Genomic DNA, 23,467 nt, shown 5'->3' with positions numbered 1-23,467 from the left:
ACAGACGTCTGTCTGAGATGATGTTCAGACCGCTGCTTTATGAATCCTGGATTTGGGTCAATCTCCTGAAAACAGCTTATATTTCACCCCAAAATCTGAAGAAAATTAATCTTGTTTTTCAAATAAAGCCTTAAATAATTATTTCTACTATATACATTTAATTTATAACTTTTAGTAATTGGTTTTTTTTTTGTCCTTTTTTATTATTATAAAATAAAAGTAAGTCTTATTATAAAATGTTTTTATTAATTTATTTTTTTTTTTATTAACTATAATTTATTTTAAAATAATGACATTCTAAATTAATTATGCAACTTAAATGAATAACTCAATTACTAAATGTTGTTTTTTAATTTTTGTTTCTACTTTTGTTTTATTCTAGTACATCAATAAAAAAAAAATATATATATATATATATATATATATATAATATATATATATATATATATATATATATATTATATATATATATATATATTTTTTTTTTTTTTTCATAAAATAAATATAAAAATAAGCTTTATTTCTTAGATTTTTTTATTTTATTTTAACTTCTATCATTGATTTTAGGATGAAATATGGCCTGGGCTTGTTTCTCAGACTCTTGAGTCGTGGTGCGGTGTTCACTCGCTGATTCTTGCTGAAGTTGTTCTCTCAGACAGGACTCAGAGTCAGAGTCTGTTTCTGCTGATTTTACTGGAGTCAGATGATGAAATGAAAGCTACTCTGAAGCAGTTGCTGGTTTTGTTCTTCTGGACGGCGTGTGAGTGATTTGTTTTCTCTGTACGGAGCAGCGATGTCCCTGAACTCCTCGGTGAAGGTCTGTCTCTCTGAAGATGTGGAGATGACCTGGACTGGATCTCACGGTCTTCTCTCAGAAACGCTTCACATTCGTGTTATTGAGGTGTTTGCAGTAGTCCGTGTGTCGTTTCTGGACGTGTGTAGCATACCACTGTATTAGTTTATAACCTCCTCTGTTCCTGTGAAACATTCTGTGTGTGTGTGTTGTGTGTGTGTGTGTGTGTGTGTGTGTGTGTGCACTTGTCTCAGTGTAAACTGTAGTGTTCAAAATTAAGATGTTTTCAGAAGCAATAAATTTGTGTGGCTTGCAATTTAGTTTTTATTTTCTTTTTTAGCAAATAAATTAAGATTCAGAAATGTTTGCTGTTGTGAGATTTTTTTCACATGATTTAAATTTAGAAATTTGCTGTAAATGTGTTCCCCATCAGTTCCTCTGAGATCAGGATGAGTTTGTTTCTTCATGAGGTTTGTAGAAATGCAGCATTGCATCAGTGTCTCATCAATGGATGCTCTGCAGTGAATGGGTTGCCGTCAGAATGAGAGTCTGATAAAAACATCCCAATAATCCACAGCACTCCAGTCCATCAGTGAACATCTGGAGAAGACAAAACCTGAAACACATCCAGCATTAAGATGATTTTAACTCAAACACATAGAGTCTATAATCCAGAATAACACTTCCTCCAGTGAAAAAGTGTTCTGGTCTGAATCAGGAGAGAAATCTGCACAGATCAAGCAACGATTAAACAGATCTAAACCTTCTCCAGATGTTCACTGATGGACTGGAGTGCTGTGGATTATTGGGATGTTTTTTATCAGACTCTCATTCTGACGGCACCCATTCACTGCAGAGCCTGAAAAACATGCAACAACAACGTTTACTGTACATTGTGTTCATTCAGCAGATGGTTTTATTCAGACTGATTTACAAAAGAGGAACAGAAGCAGTCAGTCAGTGTTGCTCCTGTAAGTGTTCGTTAGTTTGGTCTAGCCGGCGTGTGAGTCATGTGACGCTGCTGGTGTGTGTGTGTGTGTGTGTGTGTGCGTCAGTCACAGGTGTGTGTGTCATCCGTTGGCTCGATCTCAGCGGTTTCTCTCAGTGTTTACTGTTAGAGCAGGATCTGAAACACAAACCATGAGTCTGACACGTGTCACCTCAAATAACTGCTCTCTAATCTCTTTAATATACTATTACAGCGTTTGGTAATAATTAGAATTCGTTTGAGTTCTTAAAATGTTAAAAGAAAAAATTATATATATTATATATATAGTATTTTCACTTTCAGTTTGAGGTTTTAGTAGTTTGTCATGTTTTTTTCGGTTTTATATAGTTTTTAAATGTTTATATAGTATTTATTTTTATTATTAATTATTTAATTAGTTGTTATTCTGATAATTTAGTACTCCAATTTAAATTAAAATGAGGAATGTTACATTGGAAACTAGCTGAAATTAAACACAAATATTTTATTTCAGGTAATATTTTAACCAATTAATTTTTTGTCTATTTATTTATCTGTGGTTTTAGTTTTAGTTAACAATAATAACTGCTTCCAAACATCATCGCGAGGTCTTCCTGTTAAAGGTAGTTAAAAAGAATAGTTCTCCCAAAAATCCACATTTAAACAAGTTTACTTCCCTTTGTGTTGTTCTGTTTTAAATGCACACTGCCCAAAAAGTATTTTCTAAATATATTTATCTTCCAGTGCAAATATCTAAACATGCTTAAATCAAGATGCATTTACTTCAGAAGTCTTGTCTAAAACAAAAAAACAAATCAAGATTATTTTTCTGACCCCCTTTGGTGCATATTTTTTTTTCCACTAAAACTATCTTGATTTGAGAATCTTTAGATATTTGTGCAGTGCAACACAAAAGCAGATGTTTTGAGGAACTGTGCTGTTTCAGTCAGTGATTGAGCATGAGAAGAGTCTTCTGAAGTGTGTGTGTGTGTGTGTGTGTGGCTGATAACAGACACACACTCATTGATCACAGTGATGAAGGCTGAGTGTTCCTCAGTGAACGGATCCATACTGACGTCTGCAGCTCTGTAATAAACACTGATGTACTCCTCTGACAGAGCAGATAGTTATTCTTCAGAGATCAATAACACTCACATCACGTCTGATATTAGTATCGATGAGCCTTTGACCTTTTTCATCAGCCTGTGATTGGCTGTTTAGCTGTTGCTATGGGTTACACGCATCTATACGGTCATCATGAGCAGCGCTGTTATAGTCAATATATAAATACATCGGGTGCTTAGTTACAAACTATGTATTAAAATAAAATAAAAATGAAATAAAGATGAATTAGGCATAATGTATTTTACATAAAAAAACTAAAAATAAAAAACTAATACTGAATATTTTATTACAATTTTAATAAAAATGTAAAATATTAATATTAATGATAAAACATGACCTGTGATATATATTTAACGTTCTTCTCGGATGCTCAAAGTGAACCGTGAATGAATGAAAGAGCATGAGTGTTTTCTGAGTTTAACTCTCTTTATCGATGCAACAAAAGAGGAAGAAGAAAGACAGTGAATCAGTATTTGCAACTCAGAATTGAGAGGGAACAGTTTTTAGTTTGTTGAGGGATGAAGAGGGAGCTGCTGTAATCTGAAGTGCTGCTGATCTTCAGAGGAAGTGAACATCGCTGGCGTCACCAAACAGGAAATGACCGTGTGTGTCTGTGATCTCAGACAGGAAGCTGCGCAGGCCTCGCTCTTACCCAACGTCCTGTGAACAGATAAAGAAGAGGAAGTGGGGAGGGGGGGGAAGAGGAAACAGCGTCCATGTGACGCATCACATCCTGTCTATCTGACTGCCTATTGGCGTCACGTGAGGGGTTTTCTCTCTCTCACACACACACACACACACACACACACACAGACACACTTGCTCACACACACTTGCTCACACACACTCACACACACACACACACAGACACACTTGCTCACACACACTTGCTCACACACACTCACACACACACACACACACACACTTGCTCACACACACACTCACACACACTCACTCACACACACACACACACATTCACGTGTAAATCAGTGATGGCCTGTATAAACTGCAGAAATGTTCATCATTTCATATCCACATCATTTCAATCCTTCAGTAATTCAAATATTTGTTCCGTCCTGGGAATTATTACAAAAAAGGTATTTTTGGACTATTCACAAAATCTCAGCTAATGGAACGTTCTGTCAAGGTTCTCTCAAAGTTATGAAGAAACGTTCTTCCAGTAACGTTAGTAAAACATTTGTTCAGGGTGTCTAGTCTTAATAATGTTCGCAAAATGTTATTGTAAAAACATTCATAGATTGCACATGGAATGTGTTTCTAAAGCATTTTAGTTGAACGTTCATCTAATGTTTTTAATCTAACATTGAGAGAACATTCAAAAGTAACATTCCCAAAATGTTTGAAATATTATCAAATGGAACGTTCCCGAAACATTTGTATATAACCAACAAAATTGTGTTTACATTTTAAATTGATTTATTATTATTTATTATTATTATGTTTACATATTTATTTTAAAGTATTTATTTACTTATATTTCTTTTGCTGACAAAGCAGATGAAAGGATGTCTTCTATTTTTGCTTGAAGTGAATTGATTTTGTTTTAAGAACATTTCCATATTTTGGCAGTGTTTGTGTGTTGAGTAAGAGTGTGTGGTTTTTAGACACTACTGACCCGACCCCCGAAAATCCAGAGCCGGACTCAGGGGTGCAACTCCTAACCCTTGACCTTTGACCTCTGACCTCAGGCACATTGTCCCAGTGCTGCTGATAAAAGAGAAAGACTGACAAAGACAACAAAGAAAAGAACACATTGACACACAGCAGGTAACTCTATTGTGTGTGTGTGTGTGTGTGTGTGTGTGTACATAGTAATACTAGTACTTTTTTGACTTTGTGGAGAAATGTCTTGGTTCCCATAAGGAGAAGAAAGCGTCTCAGTTGTGAACATGAGCCTGGAGATGTTATGCTGATACTGATGTATGGCGTCTCTCTGAGGACGTCTTTGTGCTGAGGATCCGAGAGCGAGTCCCAGACGTTCAGCCGGTGGTTCAAGGTTGTGGGAGGATGGACGCCTTTGTTCCATCCTTCAACAAGAGTTTTAAAAAAAACTGTATCTTGGCAACTGTACACTTTTACTGTTATGTGAACATGTATTTTAGAACCAAACATAATTTCTGCCAGACTGTGAAAATGAGAAACACATGGGAGGAATAGAAGGCACCAGTTTACTTTAGAAAATGTTTTTGGCTTGTCAAAGTAAAATTTTTGCATAACATGGAATGGCTGCTACATCAAAGCAAATTTATCCAGATCTACAATTATTTGGGATCTATATTAGTGATTTAGTAGCATATAAAACCATTCAAATGAATCAATTAGCCAAAATTAATAAGCTAGCTAGTTTTTGTCCAAAATGGCAGCTATGAGGCAAAGTGAGCCAAATCCTGTGGAGTAAACTGAGCCAGCATTTTAACGATCCCCACCATAAGGGACTGAATTTGAGTTAAATCTCTAAAGTATAAACTGGTGTTTTATATTACACAACTGGCTTAGTTTGTCGTATATATATATATATATATATATATATATATATATATATATATATATATATATATATAGTGTTCCTGTAGCTCAATTGGTAGAGCATTGCGCAAGGTTGGGGGTTCGATTCCCCGAGAACACATGATAGGTAAAAATTGATAGCCTGAATGCACTTTAAGTCGCTTTGGATAAAAGCGTCTGCTAAATGCATTAATTTAATTTAATTTAATTTGTAAATTTAATTTATATATATATATGTGTGTGTATACAAACCCGATTCCAAAAAAGTTGGGACAGTGTACAAATTGTGAGTAAAAAACGAATGTAATAATTTACAAATCTCATAAACTTATATTTTATTCACAATCGAATATATATAACATATCAAATGTTGAAAGTGAGACATTTTGAAATGTCATGCCAAATATTGGCTCATTTTGGATTTCATGAGAGCTACACATTACAAAAAGGTTGGGACAGGCAGCAATAAAAGGCGGGAAAAGTTAAATGTACATATAAGGAACAGCAACTTTAAGAATTTGCAACTTATAAGGTAAATTGGGAACATGATTGGGTATAAAAAGATCCTCTCAGAGTGGCAGTGTCTCTCAGAAGTCAAGATGGGCAGAGGATCACCACTTCCCCCAATGCTGTGGCGAACAATAGTGGAGCAATATCAGAAAGGAGTTTCTCAGAGAAGAGTTTGAAGTTATCATCATCTACAGTGCATAATATCATCCAAAGATTCAGAGAATCTGGAACAATCTCTGTGTGTAAGGGTCAAGGCGGAAAACCATACTGGATGCCCATGATCTTCAGCTCTTAGACGGCACTGCATCACATACAGGAATGATGCTGTAATGGAGATCACAACATGGGCTCAGGAATACTTCCAGAAAACATTGTCAGTGAACGCAATCCACCGTGCCTTTCGCCATTGTCGGCTAAAAATGTATAGGTCAAAAAAGAAGCCATATCTAAACATGATCCCGAAGCGCAGGAGTTTTCTCTGGGATAAGGCTCATTTAAAATGGACTGTGGCAAAGTGGAAAACTGTTCTGTGGTCAGACAAGTCAAAATTTGAAGTTCTTTTTGGAAAACTGGTACACCATGTCATCCTGACTAAAGAGGACAAAAACAACCCAAGAAGACCTAAGACAGTTGAGCAGCTACAAGCCTGTATTAGACAAGAATGGGACAACATTCCTATTCCTAAATTTGAGCAACTTGTCTCCTTGCAGCCTTTTCCTTTCCCTACCTCCAAAGCAGACAAAGAGCTGGTCTGAGCTTCTGAAGCTCTGTGTGTGGTCCATGTAAATCCACAAGGTGCATGTAAATCCTGCAAGTTCAACACCTGATCCAGAAGGGAGGGGTGGAAATTTGGTCACATATCCAGACCGGGGTTTCAGGATCACACAATAATCAGCTGACCCCAATTCTAGGCATTTTTCATTGACCAAAGATGCTTGCAGGTCCCCCACCCTAATGATGGATGCGAGCCTGGTCATGAGTGCTGAGTTAAAAGATAGAATCTTAAGCTCAATTGATTTGAGAGGCTCAAAGGTTTTCTGTAGCCCAGCAAGGATGAGGGGATGAGGTGCAGTCTTGGAGGGTTTAACCTCCTATCTCCTCTCAAGAACCTGATGTTCAGATTGTGCTTCTCCAGGGACCTGCTGTGCACTGCATCATGATATAACTAAATGGCAGCAGCGTACACTTTCATGGTGGAGGGACACAGCCTCCACTTCAGCCTTTCTTGCAAAAAAGAAAGCACAACAATGACACCTGCATAGTAGAGGGGATCCTTGCCTGTTATTGAGTGTTATTGTCTATAACTGCCTGTGACAGGCCACTTAAGTTCTCAGAGTCCCATTCAGGAGCCACAGCCTAGGTTCCACAGATCTGGAAGCAGATGCCATCTGTTGCACGTCCTTGAGAAAAAGAGGTCCTTCTCAAGGTCCCTCAGGGGAATCTGCCAGGGAAGGACTGTTAGTAGGAGCATCAGGTCTGAAGAGTAGGGTGCAAACGAAAAAAGCAAACTGAAGGAACAGTCTGCAAAGAGGGAAAAGCAAGTTGTGAAAGTATGTGTCCTTGAGGATGATCACTGCAAACTAATCTTGGGAGAAAATGTTTCTCAGTGTGTATCAGTTCTGTGTCTCAGGTGTCAACAAAGCAGACTTCATTTTTGTTTTTTCTTTACAATCCACACTCAGCATCTTGGGCTTGACTTAGCCCTGGATTCATCCGGTACTCTCAGAAACCACAGCCGCTCTAGGCTAACAACTTCTCCTTCACTCACAACCCCTGACAGGTTGGCTGGAGTGAGGACACTGTTCTGCTCATTTCAAACAATTGGAAATACTCAACCCACTCTCCCCTATGCAATTATAACTCATTTGAATCTCATTACTGTAACAGCTCCTATAAAACTCCAGGTTGTATAAATTGACTACCCCCCTGGGCAAATTCTAGCCCCCTTCATAGAGGAGCTGGATGGGCTGCTGTCCTCATTCCCGATGGATGGAAGTCCACTTTTAGTCTTTGGCAACTTCAACATTAATCTGGAAAAGCTTTATGCTACGGATTTCCATTCACTCCTTGCTTCATTTGATCTCAAACGATTTACCAGTACAAGCACACAGATATCAGGCAACCAACTTGACTTAATATTCAAACGCAGTTGTATTGCAGACAACATTTTGGTGAAAGCCCTACATATCTCTGACCATTTCTTCATTACATTTAAACTACATTTTGCTACCTGTGTGCCACCAACCCCCCATACCGGTTACTTTTAGAAGAAACCTCCCCTCCCATCTTTCCTCTGTACTATTCTCCTCTCTTCCCTCACCTTTCTATTTCTCATCTCTGGATGTGAATGCAATTTACTTTCATCTTTCTCTGCTGAAGTCCATACTGCCAATTCTTCATACTTGAAGATACTCATAATTCTGACAAGATTAACAGCATTCCAGACAGACATTATCTCTTCAAAACATTCAATTCTCTCCCCTGTCCCCCTTCACCATCTCCCAATACTTCTATAGCAGCTGAATATTTTTGCCACAATCTTCAAAGAAAAAACTAGAACAATCAGTAGTCAGTTCTTATTCCCACACACAGAGGACATCAAACCATACAAACCCACTGCTAAAACTCCCATCTTCCCCTTCTGTCCCCTCACTGAGGTAGAAGTATCAAAATTTCTCCTCTCCAGCCATCCTACAACATGACCTCTGGACCCAATCTCCTCACACCTCCTCCAATCATCTCTCCTAAGCCCCTTTCACACTGCACGTCGGACCCGCAATATTCCCGTAACATTGCCTGGTCGCCTTCTGTGTGAAAGCAACCACGTCCCGGAATTGATTACCGAATTGAACCCGGGTCGGGGACCTAGTAACATTGCGGTAATCGATCCGGAACGAGCGCTGTGTGAACAAAAGCCAGATCTAATTCCGTATGGAAGTGATGACGCGCGTTATCGCGCGACTCTTTTACCGGCTGTTTTGAAGGAAGATCAACATTCGCGACGAAAACATATGTGCAAACTGTAATGAAGCAGAGATCAGTTAGTTCCTCACTTTCCGCGCTGACGCCGAGATCGTTTGCTTGCTTCAGTTAAAGTATAACGTGCCAAGCGCTGTCGACTCGTACATTACACGTCACGCGCTGATGTCACGTGTCGTTACTGGATCTTCAAGGGTTGTGTGTGAAAGCACGCACATATACCGGTCATCACTGGCAGTGTGAAAGTGCCAAATCTAGCGACCAGGGAACAATTACAGGAACACTTTACCCCTGTATTTGCCGGAATGGCAGTGTGAAAGGGGCTCTACACTGTTACCAGCACTTACACATTATCAACACATCTCTCCTCACAGGTTCCTTCCCTACTGCATTCAAGCAGGCTCAGATAACCCAACTGCTCAAATAAAACTACATTAAACACTTCATTTATAGATAGCTACAGACCTGTCTCTCTCCTTCGATTTGTAGCAAAAACCCTTGAAAGGGTTGTTTTCAACCAGGCATTATTGTTTCTTTCACAGAACAATCAACTGGACACTAACCAGTCAGGTTTCAGGAGTGGCCATTCAACTGAGCCTTGCAGATTGCAAAAGCTGATTCCGAATCATCAGTTCTTCCTCTGGATCTATCTGCTGCTTTGGACACTTGGACACTCATCAGATCCTTCTGTCTTCCCTCTTATCACTGGGCATCACAGGGATTCCACTGTGCTGGTTTGAATCCTATCTCATTGGTCTTTCAGGGTGGGATCTAAAGCACATCAAATGGTCACTGGGTTTCCTCAGGGATCAGTTTTTGGACCCTTCCTCTTCTCCATATACAATACATCACTGCTATGCTGTGCTACCAGTGCTATGCTGATGACATTTAGCTCTATCTCTCATTTCATCCAGATGATCCAATGGTAGCTGCACAGATCTCAGGCTGCCTGGTGGACATCCCGGCATGGATGAAAGAATATCAACCACAGCTTAACCTGGCAAAGACTGAGCTTCTTGTCTTCCCTGCCACTCTAGCTCTACAGCATGATTTCAACATCCAGCTAGGTTCCTTTACATTAAACCCATCAACTTGGTGTAATCTATGATGACCAGCTGGCCTTCAAAGACCACATTGCAAAGAATGTTCGATCTTGTAGGTTCGTATTGCACAGCATCAGAAAGATCAGGCCTTTTCTAACGTAACATACTGCACAACTTCTTGTTCAGACCCTTGTCATTTCTAGGCTGGAATGCTCTTTTGGCCAGACTTCCATCAAGCACAATCAAACCTATAAAAATAATTAGAGATGCAGTGACACTACTGCATCTCTACTGCATCAATCACCCGTCTACTTCCACTCACTACTACAAATCTACATCCCTCCAGAAGTCTGAGATCCATTAGCAGGTGGATGCTGCAAACTGGTGGTGGATGAGGAGATTCCCACCTTCATGTAAAGTGCTTTGAGTAACCAGAAAAGCTCTATGTAAATGTAACAAATTAATAATTATAATTAAATGTAAATGTTTATGCATCTATATCTTGAAGGGGAGCATGTGCAGGCCCCAAATCAGAAAATGTAGCATCCTGAAGTTGAGAGAGTGGGTGTCTTGCAACTCTTACCTGTTCCCCAGGATCCTTCAGAGGGTTGGCAGGAGGTGCATGAGGAAGCAGTGTGTCCTGCAACCACAATTTCTTGGCCTGTGGAGAAAGATGGTGCCGAGGTCACAAGCTTGAACAAACTGCTCTTTTGTTGATGTTTTGGGAATTAGAGATGTACCAGACATCAGCCTCCAGCCCTCCTCTGGTGGAGGGAGTGGCGAAGTCATCACCGAATGTCTTGGAATCTCATGGATACTTTGCATCTTTTTAGAGGCTGCATCACCATTCTACCGGAAGCTGATGGCTGTGGTGTGTTGCCTTCTTAGAGCTGATGTTGATTCTGTCAGGGTTTGGGGCTAATCACCTGCCTTTTGGGGTTGTGAATGTGTGTTTACATGGTTTGACAGCTCACTGCGTCTGCATGTTCGATTTGAGTTCCCCGCCCTCCTTGTTTCTCCGTTGTCAACCTTAATTGTTCACCACCTGTTCTCAGTGCTCTTCTAATTTTTTCCCTTTATAATTCCCTGTGTTTCTCTGTTCATGGCCAGACTGTTGTAATTCTTACCAATAGCTCGAGCTGGTCTGTGTTCTCACCTTGTCTTGTCTTGTCTTGTCCTCAGGCTCCAGTGTCTTTTGCTGTTTTGCTCTGCCTCTTGTTCTCACGAATGCAGTACTCCTAGAAGATTCCAGCTCTCGTTTCTCTGGGTCTCGGCTGCCGAATGAGTTAAACGGTTGAACGATACTCATCTGCCTTGTTTCATCTGCTTTCAATAAAGCTCAGTGTAAACCCGCAACTGAATCCAGCCTGTTTCTCCTGTCAGAACAGTCTGGCCAATTATGGTTTCAGTGGGATCTGATCCACTTCGCTCGGCTCTCGTGCTGCAGGGAGTTCAGTTCTCGTCAGCTTGCCATCCAGCTCAACACCATCGCTCAGGATTTGGACGCTCTTATTGCCCGAGTCTCCAAAGTCCTCACACGGGTGGATAGCCTTTAGCGAGAGCCGACGAGCCAGGTGTCCCACTATTCTGAACCCCATGCTAAACAATCCGCCGGTCTACCATGGCGATCCTAATGCCTGTCAAGCCCATAGAAAATGTTCCTGTCAATCGTGTGTCAAGTCCCCTGTGGTCATTCCTGTTTAGTTTACAGACGTTGTCAAGTCCCCCAGAGATCCCTCCTGTCATGTCCACAGATGTTGTCAAGTGTCCAGAGATCTCACCTTCAGAGGTTGCCCCTACCTACTTTGTCTGTTTGGCCATAGAGATTGTTCCTGTCTTGTCAAGTCCTCAAGTGTTGTTCCTACTGGTCACATCTGGGCCATGTAAAGTGTTCCTGCCTGTCCTGTCAAACCTACAGAGGTCATTCCTGCCAGTTGGGTGAAGGCCTTAGACGGTGTTCCTGCTTGTCAAGTTATGGTCATGTAAAATGTTCCTGTCGGTCCGGTTATGTCCTGAGGTCGTCTTTGCCAGATGGGTCATGGCTGTGGAGATGTGTTCCTGTTTGCCTTGTCAAGCCTGCGGAGGTTGTTCCTGCTAGAGGTTGCGACCACGAGATCATACCAGACCAGCTGTCTGCTGCTTCTGACGAGTCCCTTGGAGGATACTCCTGTAAGTTGTCAGCCATCTGAAGGGGCTATCCTGTCTGTTTTGTCCTGTCCTTAAAGGTTGTTTCTGTTTGTCTTGTCAAACTCACAGAGGTAGGCCCCTTCCTGGAGCATCAGGTGACGCTCCTGGGGGGGGGGGGGGTACTGTCAGTGTTTTGGGCTAATCACCTGCCTTTTGGGGTTGTGAATGTGTGTTTACATGGTTTGACAGCTCATTGCATCTGCCTGTTTGATTTGAGTTCCCCGCCCTCCTTGTTTCTCCGTTGTTAACGTTAATTGTTCGCCACCTGTTCTCAGTGCTCTTCTAATTTTTTCCCTTTATAATTCCCTGTGTTTCTCTGTTCATGGCCAGACTGTTGTAACTATTACCAATAGCTCGAGCTGGTCTGTGTTCTCACCTTGTCTTGTCTTGTCTTGTCTTGTCCTCAGGCTCCAGTGTCTTTTGCTGTCTTGCTCTGCCTCTTGTTCTCACGAATGCAGTATTCCTAGAAGATTCCAGCTCTCATTTCTCTGGGTCTCGGCTGCCGAATGAGTTAAACTGTGGAACGATACTCATCTGCCTTGTTTCATCTGCTTTAGATAAAGCTCAGTGTAAACCCGCAACTGAATCCAGCCTGTTTGTCCTGTCAGAACAGTCTGGCCAATTATGGTTTCAGTGGGATCTGATCCACTTCGCTCGGCTCTCGTGCAGCAGGGAGTTCAGTTCTCGTCAGCTTGCCATCCAGCTCAACACCATCGCTCAGGATTTGGACGCTCTTATTGCCCGAGTCTCCAAAGTCCTCACACGGGTGGATAGCCTTTAGCGAGAGCCGACGAGCCAGGTGTCCCACTATTCTGAACCCCATGCTAAACAATCCGCCGGTCTACCATGGCGATCCTAATGCCTGTCAAGCCCATAGAAAATGTTCCTGTCAATCGTGTGTCAAGTCCCCTGTGGTCATTCCTGTTTAGTTTACAGACGTTGTCAAGTCCCCCAGAGATCCCTCCTGTCATGTCCACAGATGTTGTCAAGTGTCCAGAGATCTCACCTTCAGAGGTTGCCCCTACCTACTTTGTCTGTTTGGCCATAGAGATTGTTCCTGTCTTGTCAAGTCCTCAAGTGTTGTTCCTACTGGTCACATCTGGGCCATGTAAAGTGTTCCTGCCTGTCCTGTCAAACCTACAGAGGTCATTCCTGCCAGTTGGGTCAAGGCCTTAGACGGTGTTCCTGCTTGTCAAGTTATGGTCATGTAAAATGTTCCTGTCGGTCCGGTTATGTCCTGAGGTCGTCTTTGCCAGATGGGTCATGGCTGTGGAGATGTGTTCCTGTTTGCCTTGTCAAGCCTGCGGAGGTTGTTCCTGCTAGAGGTTGCGACCACGAGATCATACCAGACCAGCTGTCTGCTGCTTCTGACGAGTCCCTTGGAGGATACTCCTGTAAGTTGTCAGCCATCTGAAGGGGCTATCCTGTCTGTTTTGTCCTGTCCTTAAAGGTTGTTTCTGTTTGTCTTGTCAAACTCACAGAGGTAGGCCCCTTCCTGGAGCATCAGGTGACGCTCCTGGGGGGGGGGGGGGTACTGTCAGTGTTTTGGGCTAATCACCTGCCTTTTGGGGTTGTGAATGTGTGTTTACATGGTTTGACAGCTCATTGCATCTGCCTGTTTGATTTGAGTTCCCCGCCCTCCTTGTTTCTCAGTTGTTAACGTTAATTGTTCGCCACCTGTTCTCAGTGCTCTTCTAATTTTTTCCCTTTATAATTCCCTGTGTTTCTCTGTTCATGGCCAGACTGTTGTAACTATTACCAATAGCTCGAGCTGGTCTGTGTTCTCACCTTGTCTTGTCTTGTCTTGTCTTGTCCTCAGGCTCCAGTGTCTTTTGCTGTCTTGCTCTGCCTCTTGTTCTCACGAATGCAGTATTCCTAGAAGATTCCAGCTCTCATTTCTCTGGGTCTCGGCTGCCGAATGAGTTAAACTGTGGAACGATACTCATCTGCCTTGTTTCATCTGCTTTAGATAAAGCTCAGTGTAAACCTGCAACTGAATCCAGCCTGTTTCTCCTGACAGATGCTGCAGGGGGCAGACTGCTGCACTTGTTTGTGTGGGTCAGGGATGAAAAACAATAAGACATGAATGCAAATAAACATATTCATTTATTAAAAGAAATTTACAAGAAAGCACATTCCCCATTTCTAGTTCACTAGTGTGACTTTCCCACAGAGTTTAGATTAAACAAAAAAAACACACCTGAATTAACTTTTCAAAGTCTTTTTGTTCACTTCAATAACCAGGTGTGTCGAAACTACACTCAGCAGGATTGAGGAACCTGCTTTACAGACTCACAGACACACCTGTTTTACACGTGACTCAAACACAGAACCAGGAAGCAGAATCACATAAGTTCAGGGAAAGAGAAACTAAAGTGTTAGTTGAGCTGTTGAGTATTTGAGTCTCAGTATTTCTGCAGTAAAATGGCAGAAGCCAGAATTTCGGTGGATCAGAATGAGTTCATGTGTTCAGTGTGTCTGGATCTCCTGAAGGATCCCATGACCATTCCCTGTGGACACAGTTACTGTAAGATCTGTATTACAGACTGCTGGGATCAGGAGGATCAGAAGAGAGTCTACAGCTGTCCTCAGTGCAGACAGACCTTCAGTCCAAGACCTGCTTTAGCTACAAACACCATCCTGGCTGAAGTGGTGGAGAAACTGAAGAAGACCAAACTCTCTGCTGACTGTGAGGCTGGAGCTGGAGATGTGCAGTGTGACATCTGTACTGGAAGAAAATACAGAGCCGTCAAGTCCTGTCTGGTGTGTCTGGAGTCTTACTGTCAAACTCATTTTGATCGTCACGAGGAGTTTCATTCACGTAAACCACACAAATTGACTGAAGCTACTGGACGACTGCAGGAGATGATCTGCCAGAAACATGAGAAGCTCCTCGAGGTTTTCTGTCGCACTGATCAGAAGTGTATATGTGTGCTGTGTACGATGGATGAACATCAAAACCACAACACTGTATCAGCTGCAGCACACAGGACAGAGAAACAGGTATTTAACACTAGACACTGATGAAATATCGCTGACACTCGTTTCATATGTGTTTATATCTGCACAATATGAACAGCTCACAGCATTCACACTTCTCATGACAGTAGAAATGAACAGCAGCTGCAAGAAGAGTTTCACTGTTTGCTGAGAATACACCGTAAACTTTATCAGCAAACCCTTTAGTAAAATAGACGTTGATTAAACAACATAAAATAATGGAGTAAACTTTTCAGCTGTTCCCACACTAAATGTATTTTTCTTTCAGTCAAAATCGAGCAGCAACCTTCCAGTCTCTTGTGAAACCAACATGATTAAAACTGCAATTAATCGAATGGCCACTAGAAGCTGGCTGCAAAAAGGCAGTCAGTCCCATAAAGTCCCCATGTTAAAATGCCCAACTTAATAGCAAAAAATATTGTGATAAAAGTGGTTTTGGTCTATATAGCTAATTTGACACCTTGGGCAATCATGACAACTGTTAGGGGGTGAATTATTTTTTATAACTCATTCTTTAAATTATAATAAGCCTTAAATTTCTGCATTATTACGGTGACTCGCTGCCAAGATGGCAATGGCCAGCTCCACCAACTTTGAGCTTTAAAAACACTCTTCAGAATCCCACGGGCGACGTCATGGACTCTACATCCATTTTTTTTATACAGTCTATTGTCAAAATACAAGTTAAATGCAACAAGAGACGACTTTCTGTTCAGTAAATCTGACAGAATCCAGATTAAGTCATTTATAGTTCCATTTAGTTCATCTATTCTCTGTGTAGAGCCACAGTTGAATTACACAGCAGTCTGTGTAAGTTTCTCTTTTATAATATTTACATATGTGGTGTGAAACAGTCCTTACGCTTCATGAGAATTCATGTATGATAGTAGTCATGTATGATTCATCTGTTCACATGATGATTTAGAGCCAGTAGTTTTCTGTGAGATTGACGATCATCTGTTTGTCCTGCAGAAGCAGCTGAAGGAGACTCAGAAGACGCTCTAGCAGAGAATCCAGCAGAGAGAGAAAGATCTCCAGCAGCTGAGAGAGACTGTGGAGTCTCATAAGGTGAGTCTGGAGAAGAAGAGAAGTTTGTCTCCATCTCAGTTCAGACTCACTGAAGCTGAATCACTGTGTGTCCTAACAGCGCTCTGCACAGACAGCAGTGGAGGACAGTGAGAGGATCTTTACTGAGCTCATCCGCTCCATTGAGAGAAGCCGCTCTGAGCTGATACGACTGATCAGAGATCAGGAAAAGACTGCAGTGAGTCGAGCTGAAGAACGACTGGAGCGACTGGAGCAGGAGATCAATGATCTGAGGAGGAGAGACGCTGAGCTGGAGCAGCTTTCATACACACAGGATCACATCCAGTTCCTGCAGGTAACACAGATCTAGAAGAACAAATGGATTTCAGCTTTCAGAAATGGCATTCTCTGGAAATAATCTTTTTAAATCCATGTCCTGTAAAATAATGTGCTTGTTTAATTCTAATCTAGACTACGGGTGAGATCAGGTATTATGGAGACTAGCAAATATTTGCCCCAATATATTTCTATTTATATTCAGTTACTCGAGGAGGAGAGTTACTAAAGATCAAATCTGATGTCCCTGAAGGTTATTGAGTGAAGTGTGGAGCTGATGAGTTTGATTTCTGTTTTCTGTAGAGTTTCCAGTCTCTCTCAGCTCCTCCTGAATCTACAGACGTAAATGATGATCTCTTCAGTTCTCTCGTCTCTTCTGATGATCTGAGAGAATCTGTCCATCGGCTGAGAGACAAACTGGAGAATTTCTGCAAAGAGGAGATCAAGAAGATCTCAGACAGAGGTAAAATCCTGGAGATTCATCTGCTCTCAGAAACCAGTCCATCATCATCTCATATCATGGAGAACATCATATTAGAAATGTGTTAGGAATAGATGCAGGATCATGAGAATCACACTGTTCATGTCTGTTGATTTCCACAGAAACATTCACCAACATTGATCCCAGAACCAGGAACGACTTCCTACAATGTAAGTCAGTAAGAAAACCAACAGAAAAACTCTCTGAGAGTCTTCATGTTCTTCCTGTAGAAGGAGAAAGAAGAGTTTTATAAATGATGATGTGCACATATATCTGTTCATCTGAGACACTGATGATACACTGAACATGAAGAGATCAAACAGATTCATAATTCCTGATTCTGATGTGTTTTATCTCCATCAGATTCCCGTCAGCTCACTCCGGATCTGAACACATTGAATAAACGCCTCCGTCTGTCTGAGAACAACAGAACGATCACTAACACTAACAAAAATCAGTCGTATCCTGATCATCCAGACAGATTTGATCTGTGGCCTCAGGTGTTGTGTAGAGAGAGTGTGTGTGGACGCTGTTACTGGGAGATTGAGTGGAGAGGAGATATTGGTGTGTATATATCAGTCTCATATAAGAGCATCAGCAGGAAGGGAGGTATTGAGTGTATGTTTGGATATAATGATCAGTCCTGGAGTTTGTTCTGCTCTTCCTCTAGTTACTCATTCATTCACAATAACATAAAGACTGATCTCCCGATAAAGTACATCATCAGTAGAATAGGAGTGTTTGTGGATCACAGAGCAGGAACTCTGTCCTTCTACAGCGTCTCTGACACAATGAGCCTCATCCACACAGTCCAGACCACATTCACTCAGCCGCTCTATCCTGGGTTTTGGGTTGGTTCTGGATCAACAGTGAAAATGTGCTGATGAATCAGAATAGACTGACAAGAGATTCTACCCATAATGCTTTGAGCTGCATAAATCCTCATATAGACAGTAAGATCTCTCTCTCTGTGTGTGTGTGTGTGTGAGAGAGAGAGAGTCAGCTGAGTAACCATGTGTTTCTATTTTGGTTTGTGTTGATTTAGTTTTAAAAGTAATTCATAATTATTTTAATATTATTATTATTTTCATTAAAATTACCTTACCTCAATTTTCGTTATTCACCTCATAGAGCATATTTTTAGGTAATACCTTGTTAATAATTTGTGTTAAAACATGTAAATGACATTACGTTTACAAAATGCTATAGTTCCTATTATACAACATGCAATTTCATGACATTTAAGGAAAATGGTACTTGTACTTCTTGTGTGTGTGTGTGTGTGTGTGTGTGTGTGTTGATAGTGCAGAGTGTTCAGTGAAACACACACCTGACCTACATGAGGACGAGAGCCACAAACTGTCACAGGAAGGACCTGCAGGTGTTTAAGAGCAGCTGAAAATAATGTATTTATATCATCAATATAAACAACAGTGTTTGCCTTATAGATGCATTTATCAGATTAGAGGCAGACAATAATATGTTTACAGTTGTGATGATATAAACAATCCAGCAGCTGAGATTTGTTATACTTATATAAAGAGCTGGATGATAATATAGTTCATTTTAGTGACAATAAATAATAAGGTACTTTGCAATATGTGTGTGTGTGTGTGTGTGTGGGTGTGAGTGAGTGTGTGGGTGTGTGGGTGTGTTTGTGTTATTCCGATCTGGACTCACTCTGGATTCACTCAGTGTTTCTGATGTCACGATCATTATATGGAGTGCCCATGAACTTCAGTAGAGGGCACTCAACTCAGGACCATTCCACCCATCAACCACCAGATGTCACTTGGACACTAGCACCTCTCATACTGTTGCACAACACCCAAACTACATTCCCCATGAGTCACTGTCTCACAATCACCTTGCCACACCTGCACCTCATTCATCAGCCAATTTCCTTGCCACACCTGCACCTCATTTACACACACATAAAAGCAGCACAATCACTCTCACTCACTGCAAAGTCTTGTTTAACCTGTCTGACATTTCCGAGCGTTTTTCCTAGCGTTAGTTCTCCCTGTGTATGATCTTGGATTGTTTAAACTAACTCTGATTCTCTGCTGCCTGCCCTGATCTCTGCTCGTTACCGTTTATGATTCTGGATATCCCTAACATACCTGACGCCATTCCTGATTTCTGCTTGTATGACCATTCTCTTAATAAAGCTTCTCCACATGGATCTGAACGCCTCTGACTCCCTGTTACAGAAGACTTTGCCATACCAGGATCCAGCAGCCCGGTATCCCCTTCTCACTGAGGTATCAATTCTGGTTTCAATGTCAGCCTATCACCAATCCAGCCTAACCACAGATCCAGTCGACCAGCTGTTAAATCTAAGGCAAGGAGATCTATTGAGGACTATGTTCAACAGTTCTGTGAGTTGGTATATCGAGTTCCTCTAGACGTTGAAGTCTTGTTTAAGGATTTATTCCGTTTTGGACTCAATGAACCAGTAAAATCATGGTTACCTAGAGGGGAGTCTAATGGCAGCTTAAGGGACATAATGGACTTTGCACTCTTGTTATGTGGTTCTCCTCTCACTGTGGTAGAGGCAGAGGACTTTAAAGCCCCAAAATCACTGCACAAGATGGCTGCCAGCCTAGCGCTGCTGCACAAGATGGCCGCCTCAGTCAACTTTCCAGAGTGAAGTCAGGTCCCCGTCGACTTTCCAGAGTCAAGTCAAGTCACCACTAACACCCAAGAGTCAAGTGAAACAACAGTTAAACTTCATGATTCTAGTCAGGTCACCGTTGATCAGGTCCCTGATGAGTTCCCGGGGTCTAGTCAGGTCATTGTTGACCGTCCAGAGTCAGGTCAAGGCACCATTATCACCCATGAGTCAAGTAAGACCACAGTTAAACTTCATGAGCAAAGCCAAGTCACAGTCAATCCTCCGGAACCAAGCCATGTCACAGTCGATCCTCCGGAACCAAGCCAAGTCACAGTCGATCCTCCGGAACCAAGCCAAGTCACAGTCCATCCTCCGGAACCAAGCCAAGTCACAGTCCATCCTCCGGAACCAAGCCAAATCACCACGGATCTACCAGAGCATCGTCACATCTCAGCCGCACTTCCAGTGCCCTGTCAGATCTCAGCCGAACTTCCAGAGCTCTCGTCCTATCCTGTCACAGCAATGGAGGCTGTCTATGAGCTCTCATTCATTCCGGTCATGGCTAATTTCCTTGCCACACCTGCACCTCATTTACACACACATAAAAGCAGCACAATCACTCTCACTCACTGCAAAGTCTTGTTTAGCCTGTCTGACATTTCTGAGCGTTTCTCCTAATGTAAGTTCTCCCTGTGTATGATCTTGGATTTTTTAAACTGACTCTGATTCTCTGCTGCCTGCCCTGATTTCTGCTCGTTACCATTTATGATTCTGGATATCCCTAACATACCATTCCTGATTTCTGCTTGTATGACCATTCTCTTAATACAGTTTCTGCACATGGATCCGAACGCCTCTGACTCCCTGTTACAGATATGACACAGGTATTACAAGGAGAGGGTGACTTATGATGACATAACCCATGTCCCCATTTTTCAAAATGCTTATAAATCGTACAGAATGAGTTTTTTTTTTTTTTTTTAAGAAAGTAAAAATGCACAAAATTTCCTGTGAGGGTTAGGTGTAGGGTTGGTGTAGGGCCATAGAATATACAGTTTGTACAGTATAAAAACCATTGCGCCTATGTGATGAACCCACTTTTCACAAAAACAAACATGTGTGGGCATGTGTGTGTGTTGTATAAACTTGTTAAATAATCTAAACCAACCTGTATGTTAGACCCTATTCCATCTAAGCTCCTAAAAGAGGTGCTTCCAGAAGTCATAGATCCTCTTCTGACTATTATTAATTCCTCATTGTCATTAGGATATGTTCCCAAAACCTTCAAAATGGCTGTTATTAAGCCTCTCATAAAAAACCCCACAACTTGACCCCAAAGAACTAGTTAATTATAGACCAATCTCGAATCTCCCTTTTCTGTCCAAGATTCTAGAAAAGGTGGTATCCTCACAATTATATTCCTTCTTAGAGAAAAATGGTATATGTGAGGATTTCCAGTCAGTATTTATACCGTATCATAGTACTGAAACTGCTCTCCTTAGAGTTACAAATGATCTGCTCTTATCATCTGATCGTGGTTGTATCTCTCTATTAGTTCTATTGGATCTTAGTGCTGCGTTTGACACAATTGACCACAACATTCTTTTGCATAGACTAGAACACTTTGTTGGCATTAATGGGAGTGCATTAGCATGGTTTAACGTACTTATATGACCGCCATCAATTCTTAGCAGTGAAGAGGTATCATATTGATCACAAGTGCAGTATGGAGTACCTCAAGGCTCAGTAATAGGGTCGTTACTCTTCACACTTTACATGTTACCCTTGGGAGATAACATCAGGAAACATGGTGTTAGCTTTCACTGTTATGCTGATGATACACAGCTCTATATTTTTTCGCGGCCCGGTGAAACACACCAATTTGAAAAACTAATGGGATGCATAGTTGATATAAAAAACTGGATGACGAGTAATTTTTTACTGCTAAATTTAAAAAAAAAACAGAGGTGTTAAATATAGGACCTAAAAACTTTGCATGTAATAACCTAGATCACTGTCTAAGACTTGATGGCTGCTCTGTCAATTCTTCGTCATCAGTTAGGAACCTAGGTGTGCTATTTGATCGCAATCTTTCCTTAGAAAGCCACGTTTCTAGCATTTGTAAAACTGCATTTTTCTATCTCAAAAATATATTTAAATTATGTAATATGCTGTCAATATCAAATGAAGAAATGTTAATCCATGCATTTATGGTTAGATTCAAGGCTAGAATATTGTAATGCTTTATTGGGTGGTTGTTCTGCATGCTTAGTAAACATACTACAGCTAGTCCAAAATGGAGCAGCAAGAGTTCTTACTAGAACCAGGAAGTATTACCATATTAGCCCGGTCCTGTCAACACTGCACTGGCTCCCTATCAAAAATCATATAGATTTAAAAAAAAAAAAATTGCTTATTACTTATAAAGCCCTGAATGGTTTAGCACAGGGGCGATTCTAGGATTTTTTTCAACTGGGGGGCACAAGAGGGGCCACGAATAATACAGAGGGGCCAATCTTGTGTTGTTTGAACGGTATATCCAAATCATTTCAAGAGTTCAGTAACCTTGAAAATCAGTAATAAACAGTGATACCCTATTATATTTTAATAGCAGTTATTCACTGCTCTAAATCAAAACAATCAAATACAATTTGTATTAACTTTTTACTTTACAAAAGTGAAAGAAAAACTGCAATAAATAAAATAATCCAATGTATGAATAGTGTACAACTCACAAATAATAAAATTTATTTATAATAGCCTTATATTTGTCACGGTTTACGCTGCCGGAAGGAACACGAGCCGAGGATAGATGAAATAAGGCTTTTAATATATCCAACAAATGGAGCACGGAGGTAGACACACGTAAATAGCCAGTAAGCATCAAGTTGCAAGTCGCAAGTAGGCATCAAGTGAGGAGACCCGACTAAACAGAACTGAAAGGACAAGGCTTATGTACAAAAGGATAATTGGGGAAACACAGGTGGATGGCATGACTAAATTAACAGGGACATGGAACACATGAGGAATAGAACAGACACACCTGGGAACTAATCAAACCAAACACGGAAGACAGAAACTGGGTCACAGGGGCAAAGACACACTAAATGAGACCAGGTATGACAGTACTCCCCCCTCCCGGTAGGTGCGTCCTCGCACCGTAGAAACAACCGAGGGAGGCGTGGGTGGGAACTTGGGAGGAGGTGTTCCGGTGGAGGACGGACTCCCAGGAGGGGGCCAGCAGACAGGGACCACGGAGGAAGGAGCCAGGAGGAGCCAGATGGTCCACCAGAGACCAGCCAGGACGGAGATCCAAGGTGGAGTCGACGGCGGGAGGAGCCATGGTGAAGGAGGGGTCGACGACACCAGGGGGCCGACAGGCGGAGACTGCACCGGTGGGTGAGGAGCCCAAGATGGAGCAGCACAGCCGCAGAGCCAGGGTGACATAGAGGTTCCGGAGGGCCTAGGTGGAGCAGAAGGCTCAGGCGACCAAGGCAGAGGCGGGGTCCTGGCAGACCGCTGTGGAGCCGGAGTGACCGAGGATGGAGGTGGAACCGGAGGGATGGAGTGACGAGGTGGAACCAGAGGAGTGGAGTCCCGAGGCGGCGGATGGTCGACGACTGACCAAGGTGGAGCCGGAGGGACGAGGGAGCCCGGTGGAGCAGGTGGGATGACGGGCCACGGTGGAGACGAGGGAGCTAAGAGCCAAGGCGGAGCCGCTGGGTCGAAGGACCGAGGAGGAGTCCAGGGCTCGGAGGCTGGAGGCGGAGACAGGGCCTTAACGCGCCAAGGCGGAGCTGGAGACTGGCAGTCCAGCGGCGAACCATCGCGCCCCGATGGCGCGGATTGAGGGTGAGCTGCAGGACTGACTGGCACC

At 42.0% G+C, this 23,467-nt stretch overlaps 1 long non-coding RNA gene and 1 pseudogene across 1 annotated transcript; one reads left to right on the top strand and one right to left on the bottom strand.

The window, feature by feature from the left end:
* Positions 1 to 3,413: 3,413 nt before the first annotated feature.
* LOC113111623 (uncharacterized) lies at positions 3,414 to 14,158 on the bottom strand. Its single transcript, XR_003293342.1, has 4 exons — positions 13,919 to 14,158; positions 10,527 to 10,604; positions 4,522 to 4,610; positions 3,414 to 3,545 (listed from the first exon to the last, which is right to left on the bottom strand). It is a non-coding gene; the product is annotated as an uncharacterized LOC113111623 (long non-coding RNA).
* Positions 14,156 to 18,264, top strand: LOC113111616 (tripartite motif-containing protein 16-like; annotated as a pseudogene).
* The last annotated feature ends 5,203 nt before the right edge of the window (positions 18,265 to 23,467 follow it).

This window comes from Carassius auratus, chromosome 2, assembly GCF_003368295.1.
Source record: "Carassius auratus strain Wakin chromosome 2, ASM336829v1, whole genome shotgun sequence".
Classification (NCBI taxonomy): domain Eukaryota; kingdom Metazoa; phylum Chordata; class Actinopteri; order Cypriniformes; family Cyprinidae; genus Carassius; species Carassius auratus.
This window is presented reverse-complemented; position numbering and strand designations above follow the sequence as displayed.